This window comes from Halyomorpha halys, unplaced genomic scaffold (assembly GCF_000696795.3).
Source record: "Halyomorpha halys isolate HHAL.00 unplaced genomic scaffold, Hhal_1.1 Scaffold1791.1, whole genome shotgun sequence".
NCBI classification, from domain to species: Eukaryota; Metazoa; Arthropoda; class Insecta; order Hemiptera; family Pentatomidae; genus Halyomorpha; species Halyomorpha halys.
The window spans coordinates 145,200-157,064 of NW_027105162.1; positions in this window are offsets into that span (position 1 = coordinate 145,200).

The following is an 11,865-nucleotide window of genomic DNA, read 5'->3' on the forward strand; positions in this document are numbered from 1 at the left end:
ACTATGATTAACTATACCGTTTAGATAATTATGCAAGGATACGTATCATTAATTTTTTTTTATCAAAAACACAACTTAAATATATATGTTTTTAATTTTTTTATTTTTTAATATTTTAAATATATATGTTAAATAAATATGTTTAATATATTCAATATCAAAATTTTCGTTACAGGAACTTGATTCCGAAATAACTGTGCTCTTATTTTTTAAAAACGTACTTGTTTTACCTTACATTTTTCCTTAGTGACGTTTTTAAAAGTTTATATAAGAATAAGTTTTTTTTTTCGGACCTTTACCATTAGATTTTTTATTATAAAATCTCTACCAAGAATGCTTATAGTGACAACTTTTATAATGAAGGTTTTTATCATAAAAGTTTTATTTTACTTTTTTATTTTTGTGTGTGACTCCACGTGTAATTTCATAATTAATAAAAGGTTCCCTTGTATATATATTTTTCATAATGATACTGTTCTCTTTGTTTTTTCTTGGGATAAAATTGGATATATTTTTATAAGTCACGGTTCTAGCTTAATTCCTGCAACATAAAATACGCTTTAGCCAAAGATTATCAAGTATTCTTCTTCATTTACTAAAAATAGACTCTGAATATATCTAGTATCTTTTTTGCATAAATTTCGTTGTATGATCCTCATCTATACATCTATACATTTCGGAATCCAGCAGGGGCTCGTTGGTTTATGCTTTTACGTCACTGGACGTGCACTGGTCATTGACAACACAACTGGTTACCATATAATAGAGATTAATTTTGTGTCTAACTTGCCGACACACACACTGGTTCATGAAGAAATGTCAATAATTATGGGGAGACGAATTAGTTTATTAAGAGTGCAGTTCAATGACACCACCCTCATCTTCATATCTCAATCCGTTAATTAATTTTATTTTCAGATAAATTTTATGATTCATATGTGCATTATTTGAATTACTTCAAATCCTATTTTTGATCATACAATGTATATGATAGAAAAATACTTTCGAATTGAAATTTTACATGGCGCAAAAATATAAAGTTATATTTTCTATTAAATTAAGAAAAACACTAAGTGCAAGAATATAATGCTTGAATATAAACTTATCGTAGTATTTTATCAATGTTTTGTGTTTTATTTATTTATAATAAATATATTATAATATTTTGTAATTAGTAGATTTCATATTGCCCACACCAAAACGTTTCAACACTATTTCTTTTACTTACTAAAGAATTATGGTCCTTTTGGGTTTAAAAAATGAAAAAACACTGTCAATACACATTGAATTTAGGAATTCATCCATGTCACCAACATATTCATATTCCAATAGGAGAAATGTATTCAATAAAAACAGAACGGGGTTCCACATGTAGCTCGAATAAACCGAAATAATCTTTAAAACATGACTGTAGAAAAAAAGTCTAACGAACACTAATAGATCTGTAGGATTGCAGAGATGGTTGATGGATTATTTAAAAATTAAGAGAAAAGTTTAAAGTTATTTGAATCGGTTTATTTGAGAGAAGCACAACAGAGAAAAAAAAGCTGCTCTTAGAAGAAGTGGTAACAAATAAGAAGTTACTCTATCTCAGAAGAGGAAAGAAGACTAAGGTGGCCATTAAGAGATAAGTGAGTATTGAAAAAGTAGCGAAGCCGTAATGAATGGAGGGGTAGAAGATATCCTGACCGACAGAGCTCATCATTGACATATTGCCCCGGTTCCTCCAGCCCCCCTATACTCCCCCTTCCTCCACTTCCACTATTATCCCCTAACTTCATCAGCCCTTCTCTGCCATGCCTGTTTCCATTTCCCCCCTACCTCACCTGTAGAAAAAGGTTTTTCTTCCACACAAATGGCAGTATTATTATTGTCCATTGTAAAAAGAAACAGTATTTTTTGAAAGATTAATGTTTGAATGTTATTATCTTAATTATATTATATTATTTTTCTCACTCATCCAACTAATATATTCTTTATAGACATTTTCATTAAGGAACTTGACAAAATAAATACGGATAAAACAAAATTTATAGATGGCAGCAGAATTGTCAACCATTTCGGTAAATAAGATATAGGATGAAATATATTCCAACAGTGGTAGGCTTAAGTATTAAGGATATACGGTAACCTAAAACAGAATTAATGAGGAAATAACTTTAACACGTAACATTTCAATTTCGAAAATCCAAAAACGTAAAACTTAGAATTTACCAAACTGTTATCCTTCTTGATGTTCTATACAGATACCTAACGTGTCCTCTTATATTAAGGGAGAAACAGTGTTTTAAGGTTTTTGAAAATAAAGTAATATCAATATTTTGAAATATTTAGATCGAAGAAAGATGAGTTAACAGAAGAATTTAGAAGCCTACAAATTGCCGAATTGCATACATCCCCCACGATATATATAATTCAGATGATAACATCAGATCGAGTGATGTACAGTAAGTTGGGCGGGTAATGTTTTAGGGCTTAGTTACAAACGAATCCCTATAAGTTGATGAACACAGATCCGGGAGGTAAACGTTCAAAGAAAAACTTTTGTTTTCGTAGTAATAATTTTTAACAATTTTCTACACCATTTATGGAGTCTAGAGAGGATTACATCAAAAAAAAAGGTTCATGAAGTTTTTTTTTTATTTTATTTATTTATTGATATTTACAACTGTATAAAAAAATACAACTAATAAATTTGATCATAATGGCATAATGATATGATACAGGATGTAGAGAAACTACCCAGTAGTAGAACTCTAAAAACAGTTTACAATATAAGGTCACGAGACCATCTTCTTTTCAGGCGCCTCGGAGGGTTGCCAGGAATGGAAGAGGAAGCAAGGTTAGAAACGAGTGTGTTTGGGTGGTTAGGGAGTTTATTATGGAAGGAATAATATCGGGTTCGGGCTAGATCGGTTACATAAGGAACATTTAGGTCTTTATGGATGGTTTTATTAGTAACAAAATAAGGAGCATTGAGGATTTTACGAAGGATTTTGGATTGTAAAGATTGGATACGAGAGGAATTCGAAGGTTTAGTGGAGCCCTAAAGCTCAACTCCGTATGTCCAGATGGGCCTTATTATTGTCATGTAGATCAGTCTTTTGTAATGAGTTGGAAGTTTAGATCGTTTGTCTAGTAAGTGCTGTAATAGTCGGAATCTGCGAGCAGTTTCCTGTCTTTTCAGTCATGTGTGAGGATTCCAGGTTAGTCGTTTGTCAAGATATCGTCCAAGATAACGAATCTGTTCTACAGGGGTAAGAGCCACATTATTAAAGTAAGGATGGGACCGAGAATACCTTGAGGAACACCAGCGGATTGAAAATAGAGGGATGAATAGGAACCATTGTGGTTTACTTTTTCATGAAGTTATATTCCTAGTTAGCAGCAGTTCAAGGAGCAGAGAGCTACAACTTGGGAACTACAACCCGAAAACTGAAGCCCAGAAAATCCTGATATATATTCTATTATTCTCATTACTTCTATTTTTTCTCTCTTCATCCTTTTTTTTTTTTTTTTTAACTTGTTTTTTTGTTAGAGGTCAATTGTTTGTTTTTTAAGGTCTACGATTGTCGTTATTTTTGTTATTAACTTTACTTTTCTCTATTATTAAGAATTATTATTTTAATCTTTTTATTTTATCTTAACTTTTTTTACTTATAACGTTGTATATAGTTAGGGGTGTCTTTGGAAGAAACTATACCCCCCCCTATACCCTCCAACTCTTACAATAAACATGTAAGGCCTATCAGGCCGATCTGGCATTAAATAAACATAATAAAAAATTTATAAAATATCACCATTTATAGTAAATAACCAATTTTATGATAACTAGCAACGTTTTGGCTTTTTATATACATTCTGAAGTTTTGATTGAATTAATTGTTTTCTTTTTAGTCAGCTTTTACCTTTTTGCATATTTTACAGTATTACTGCTTATACTACTTACTAGGTAAAACCTACCATTAGGTAATCAGACGGACAGCTCTGCAATAACTATATAAATATATTTGTTTTTATAGAGCTCAAATATTAAACAAACAACTTGTAAGTAAATGATTATTTGGCTATATGAGATGATTCTTTATTTAGATGATTCTTTATTGAGATGATTCTTTATTGCAAATCTTAAGCAATTACTATACTCCGTTCTCCCATATATAATATTGCAAAAAAAAAGAATTTGTGTTTGATCGGTTTTAACCATATTTTACATGAATTCAGTTTAACATTTTACATTAAAAGTAAAAAAAAAAATTATCTATGTTAAATACAGGAAAAAATCTAAATAATAGGCCTCAATCAGCAATACTGTTACAACAGTAAGAGGTTTATGCTTATTTGACAGTTCTATTATGCATTACATAAATTATTGTACTATTAACTTCAATCTCATACCAAAAAGGCTCAATGAATTAATATAAATTTCCAGTGATATCTACATTACAAACATGTTTTATTAATATCAATTCCTCTAAACATTTCTTTATACAACACTATTTAAAATAAAATCATATATATTATTAGGTTAGTTACAAAATTCATGAAAATTAAATGATGAATAGAAGAATAACAATTTTAAAACCAATATTCTAGTTTGTTCATCGTTACTTTTATCCGCACAATTTTACTTTATTTAAATCATTTCTCAAAAAAAACTATAAAATATAACAAAGATTGATAAATATTTGAGATACTTATGACAAAAGAAATCATAAAAAGGATTACAATAAAGTTCTATACCTATGAATGCAATAAGACATGACTAGCTGAATTGTGAGTTCATCATTCCCTTTTATAATAATTTTTTTTTTAAAAAGTGACGAAACAAAATTATATAAATAAAAGAAATAGAGAACAAACTAGAATACAAGTTATAATAAACTTTGTTGTACAAGATACTAAGTATGAATTTTTTAATTTATAATAATGTAAAAATAAGTGTGTAATTATTTTTATTCTTTATTGCTGTATTATTAAAATTCTAGAGAATAAACCATAAAGACTACGGAGGACTACGAAACGTCGGTGTTTATTTTTTTTAAAAAGAGAAGAAAAATAATTGGGTTATGTATTAAACAATTTTTTTTGGAAATTTCTTAACGTTGAAGATCTATATTAAACATTAATTTTACTTCTAGACATAATTAGTAAACAAAAATTAATGCAAATTTCGGTTTTAGTAGATGTTATGTCCCGAAGCTGTTTTGTGCAAAAATGTTTAAGAGTTTATTAGCCCATTTATTCCATATTGAATCGCACTCATAATAAATAGGTAAAAAAAAAAAAATGTTTAGCATTAAAAGAAATCCGTGACTAGTTATAAACCAGGTAATAAATAATCTGGCTAGAGTTAGCTATCAGCTTAAGCCATAGAGAATTAATGCTGAACATAACGCCGACCAGTGAGGCACGTAGGAAACTGTAAGCATAAATCTGTTTATGAGGGCCCCGGCACAACTGTTCTTAGACCTACACTACACGTGGGAGGAAACAACTTCGGCATTCTGCTCAGCAAATTGACTACGATTAACTTCCGCTCCAGTTGGAAGAGTGAATGAGACGGAGTGGCTTTTTATACTCCATCAACTAAAGCTATCCTTAAGTGAAACGATTTGTTGCGAATAAAACTATAAAGGATAATGTGACTAAATTCATTTAACTATCGGTTAAATATATATGAATGTATAAATATATATATTAAAGTCAACTATTACTTCAATGTCAGCTGACTGAGTAGATCAGCTGATCTAATGTATATAAAGAGATGAATTGAACACAATAAACCCAAATATTTGACCAATCCACTCTTCCAGGCACTGACACCAGCACCTCCACCAGTCCGATGGCAGGATTTACACCCGAGACCATCACAACTTTAACCCAGCAAAAGTGACAGTGACACGATTTTCAGTTTTAGTTTTTTAATTTTAGTGTTTTTAGATTTAGTGAAAAGTCAAAAAATTGAAGTGCGCCCCAGCACCTCACATATTTTCAAATTGAACAGTGGAATTTCAAAAATTTTGTATTATATCGAGCCATCCCTTAGAATGGAGCGCAGCTCCAGTAAAAGGGCAAAAATCAACAAATTATATATATATATATATATATATATATATATACTATATTGTACATATGTTTATATTTTGTAATTATTTTATGAATAAAGGGGATGTGAAAAAAACCAAAAAAAAAACCACAATAAACCCAGTATTTTACAGCAGCTCAAGCGTGTTAGATCTTATTCCTTCTTCTCTTTGTTGACATTTTCATTTCGCTGATATTTAAGTGGTTCCGAAACCCGGGACCTTTAGATACCGGAGTAATTTTTGTTTTCAAGAAGAATTTTTTTTTTTTAGATTTTTTCATCTCCTTTCATTTTAGAAAAATATGGCTAGTGACGGAATCGTGAGAGCAGCAGTTCATGTCAACCAATCTTTATCTGCAGGAAACCCACTGGAAGAAAATCATCCTCTATCGGAAGTATCTATAGCGCAAGCTCATGCCACGACGCTAAAAAAAATCATTGGAGAATTAAATTACTTTTTAAAAGTTGGTGACCGACTAATAAGCCGAACAGAAGCGTAGTCTATTCAAAATCGAGTCGATAGCGTATATGTGGAGCCATTAAAAGCAGCGGTAGTCTGCACAGTAAAGAGGAGGCTCAATCAGATTCAGGCGGACAAAGAGACCCCTTGGAGAGTTATCAAGGATAGATTAAAGAAGGTATTCGGTATTTATGATGATCAGGGAGAAGAAAAAATCAAAACAGTGGCAATAGTCCGCGGAACTCCTGGCACGCTTTAACAGAATAAAAGATAAACTTACCAAAATGAAGGAAACAATCTAGGTACAGGGTCGGATACAGTTCCTATCGATGTTACTGAAAATTCAGTTGGCAAGAGAGCTAGAGAAGAAGGAAGGATTTCCGAGCGAGCACTCGTTTGTAGAAATTGCTCAAGATCTCATAGAAACAAACGCTAGAGAGGTGGAGGTTCGAATGGAAGTAGAAGAGCCAGAGAGAATATCAACGGCCAATAAACATGCCCAACCCTTGGAGAAGGAGACAACACAGAGACAGTAGAAGAGAGAGAGAGCCAGTAACCAAGAAAATAGAAGCCTAGAAACAACACAGCGCGAGAACCGCAAGTGTCACGGTTGTGGAAAGATTGGGTATTTAGTGGTGCATTGCCCGCGTACGAGATGCTTCGAATGTATAAATGAGGGACACCATCTAAACAGTGCCCATACGTTGTTACGCTACTATTTACAATGTTATACGAAAAAAATATATAGATAAAAATAATTATTCTTAAGAAGAAAGAAAAAGAAAAGTTAATTAAAAAACCAATGACATTTACGGATTTAACAAAATAAATAATTGTATTCTAATGGGAGAAAAAAATTTAAGAAAAAAATTAGTCCAATAGCAGCCTATACTTCAGTCAAAAGTTGTAAGTCACCTCTCCTTCAACTGTCGGCAACTGGGAATACGTTCAAATATATAATACCATTCTCAAACCATTGAAGTGAACAGTTAGGCTCTGTATATTAGATTAACTTTACTCACTCTTTATAGTTTCCATTCAAAATAGGTTTTTAAAATATGAATGAATGTGATCTACCAATAAATTTTATTCAATACTTCTTAGTATTTTCATAATTTGACCTTAATAATTAACACCTTTACAATTTTCCTGTTGAATAGAATGAGTAAAAAGTTTAATAACAGGATTAATATGTATAAACATGGAAGATCAAAAAAAAATACATAGATTATATTGGAAACGTGCAAATAAACAGTTTATTCACAGTAGAACTGATGTTTTTACATCTTTTAAAACAACCAGAATATAACAATAAAAAAAAAAAAAATAGTATATGGTACTTTATACCATGTACACCGCCATATTAATACCAATCCAGGATTATAAAAACTTGGCTTAGATGAAAATGTAACGCAAAGAAGGAAAACGACAGAGCAAATCCAGAGCATGCAAAAGCTATTTTATTGTTCTTCTCTGGTTTCAGCAGATTACATTCTCTGCACTTCTCAGGTCGTTTTCCAACGTCCCTGTTATGAGTTTTAATAATTCTAAAAACTTTATTCCTCTATTATGTTATCAAGTTCACCGCTACTTTTCCCTAATGTCTTCCTTTCACGAACCTACAGTTAGGAATAAAATTTTCTAAACAAACTCACACGTAGATTTTCGATAATTTTCTAACAATAGTTTGATTATTGTATTTTTTTATACTATGGTTATACAAAAAAATACAATAATTATAATTATTATACAATTGTTCTTTTAATTGTACTACTCGTTGTTCGAATTGTATAACTGTAATTTACATGTATTCTGTAGTTGTTATATTATTATTTTTTTCAATATAGTCCAAGCCGGAAAAAAAAAAATTTCGAGTCTTTATCCCAATATTTTATTTTGTACTTCGATTAAATACCTTTTCAAAAACGATGTTCTTAATTACTTTTACTCTAAATTGCACCGAATTTTTGTTCCACCTTTGCTCCCACACCTTGACAGACCCACCCACAATTGTCCATCAGTAAATATTGTTTTTGTTTTTTTCATATTACCTATAAACCGATTTTTTCAAAACTCTCCCCTGTTATTTATTTAAAGTCATGATAAATGCCAATGTTACAGCAGAGTTGGTGAATATTATTCGATTGACGAGGGAAGAATACATTTGTATTAATGAATTTTCTACTCGAATAATCCATTATTCCAACAAAAATATACGATTAACCATCCGAAATCATTTTTATACGTATGATTTCACTAAGTGATCATGGCAGTACCTTTATAAAAGATATATTTTATGATCGTACCTCGTATATTTCATGATCGCGTATCGATTAATTTTAACTTTTCTGATTTCGAACTTGTTAGGGTCTCTTTCTATCTTTTCTAAGAGATGGAAAACGCAAATGCTATCGATTTCAAGATCGCATGCTCACGCATCGATTTATTTCAACTTTTGTGATTTCTAATATATTAGTGTCCTGGTAGAATTTTTATATTCTGCATAGCCCAAAACATATAAATGGACCCTTATGTGTCAGAAATCAGAAAAGTTAAAATAAATCGAAATGCGATCTTAATATCTATAGCATTTTCATATTCTGCATATCCCAAAACATATAAATGGACCCTATTATATTAGAAATAAGAAAAGTTATTATAATTCGATGGGCGAGCATGCGATCTTAAAATCAATTTTGTTTTCTGCATCTTAAGAAACATATATGAGAATCCTTATATGTTAGATATCAAAACATTTATTATAAATCGATACATGATTTTTAAATCGTTAGCATTTCTGTTTTCTACTTGTTTGAAAAAGTGTAATGGGACTCTCATACATTAGAAATCAAAATAGTAAAAAATAAGGGAATTTTAAAAACAAATCTAATTGTGATTCTATTAAATATTTATTCGAATATTATTGTATTATAGTGGCTAATTTTTATCTATTCGGATTGTTAATTCGTATTATTTATTTGAAAAAAAATTATTCGTCTCTCGTCAATTGGATACTTTTCGCCCAGCTCTGTCTTACTGGGCATTACGTACGTTTCTGCTCGAATGGCATATCCAAGTAACCTGAAGTGACAATGCGACCCTTGGAATGCATTCTATTAATATGTAATAAAATATTACACAGTGATCTTATGTAAAATAAAATATTAAACGGTGATTCTATGTAGATCAACTAGTTTCATGTAAACAGAAAACTGCACACAAACTAGATGCCAAAACACTTTGCCAACCGAAACTAGCAAAGGACATTGAACCGGCAGGCCTTGAATGCTATTCAAAGCTCACGTTTTATATAATTTTATATAATTAAAACAGGGATGTTCAAAAAGTATATTGACGAAAACTGCCAAAGTTACAACAAAGGTTTTTGGCATCTAAAGTGTGCGCAACTCCATCTCTGTCCTAACAAACAATCTTCAAATAATAAATTATTTACATAATGGTTTATTGGGTGAGAATAAAGAAATTATAATTCTTAGTACAACTACGTTGATAAACTCAAGTAACAAACTGGGTCACTAAATAATTACATATAAAACAATATATATGGTTAACAGTAGAAACGAGAGAAATTTCGGATATATAGATATTAGAGGAAATACATTAGTACAGGTAGAAGATAGGTTTTGGTATTAATAAAACGGTATTGACGAGGAAACAAAAGCGAGGTTATAGGCAGGAAATGCTTGTTATTTTTCAATTTCAAAATTGCTTAGCTCGCGCCTTCTGTCCACAAACGTTAAAGTTAGACTTTACAAAGCTCTTACCCTTCTCCCTGTTCCACTCAACGAATGCGAAATGTGGTCTCTCATACTAAGGGAAGAACAGCGCCTTATAGTTTTAAAATAAATTATTGGTACTGAATAAGTATGAATTAGCCGGAAAATTTAGAAGGCTTCGCAATGCTGAATTGAGGGAACTGCATCCGGTAAATATAATTCAGGTTATAGCATTACTGCGAATAAGATGGGGCGTTTAAGGTTATAGGAATTAGTAACGAATGGATCCCTTAAATGTTAAAAAACTCTTAACCGAGGGGTATATGTTCGAGACGTAGACCGAAAATTAGATGGGAAGATTGCGTTAAGACTGATTTAGTACATTTGGATTTGGAGGGACTTCACTGTAAAGATGTAATTAGAGAAAGATTGGTTCTATCGGCATTGAAGCATTGGGTTCGCTAAGCCTTTATTATTATTCCGTTAATTGTTACTCACTGTCGATGGATACCATTTTATAAATCCGCTACTTTGATTTATTAGAAAAACAAATCGAGTGCGAAGAGAGGATAATTATGGATGACTGACTAAATATTTTCCTTAAACAATACATTTCATACCGAATCTTGGAATGTAAAGTAGTTAAGTGAATGTGCTTTTCAATCTCTATTACTTTTTTTTTGAAAATATATAATAAAACATAGTATTACACAATAGTTATTAATTAATTACAAAAAAAGTTAGTGTATCCACAATCTAGAAGATTTAAAGTAACGAAATTTAAAAGAATGTTGATTGACATAGAAATGATGAAACGTTCTAAGAGTAAACCGAGAAATACTTTATCTTGAGGTTCTCTAACCTATTAATTATACACAATGACCGAATTAGGAATTTATTTTATAATCAAAATTCCATTACTAATCCAATTGCTGAGTAACCTAAAGAAGTTATTAAGACCATGTGTAATATTAAAATGAATTCATTTTTTAATTAAAAGATTTTCAGAAAAGCAATTGAATTCAAATTGCTCTTACATTGGACGCTTAAACTCAGGTCGTATGTTTCATGAATTCAGCCTAATGGTATATTATTAGAAGCCACTCCAATATTGTACAAAATTTAAGGGCCCGATTTTTAAGTTAAGGGAAATAAGTGGGCCGGATCGACACCCTACATTTCCCTGAATATTCCCTAATTATTATTCCATGAATAGTAAGAGAGTTGATTCTTTAGACCGCTTAGGTGAAGAGAACTCAAACATGATACCCTCTTTTCCATTTATAAGCTGAGAAGTCGACATAAACTTTGTTATTGCGTATTATTTTATTCAAATTACCAATTAATAAACCAGTGATTATTTATTAGTACTTTAAAAGGCTCTCGAAGAGTAGAATGAGAATACAGAAATATAATGAAAAATTTGTAGAAGATATAATACAATAAAAAGCTTTGCGTTTTTGCTTCCTCTGAGAGGGAGCTAAAAAGCTTTGCGTTTTTGCTTCCTCTGAGAGGGAGAGAGAGGGAGAGAGGGAGGGAGGGAGAGGGAGTGAGGGGGACTGGGGAAGAGGGAGAGAGGG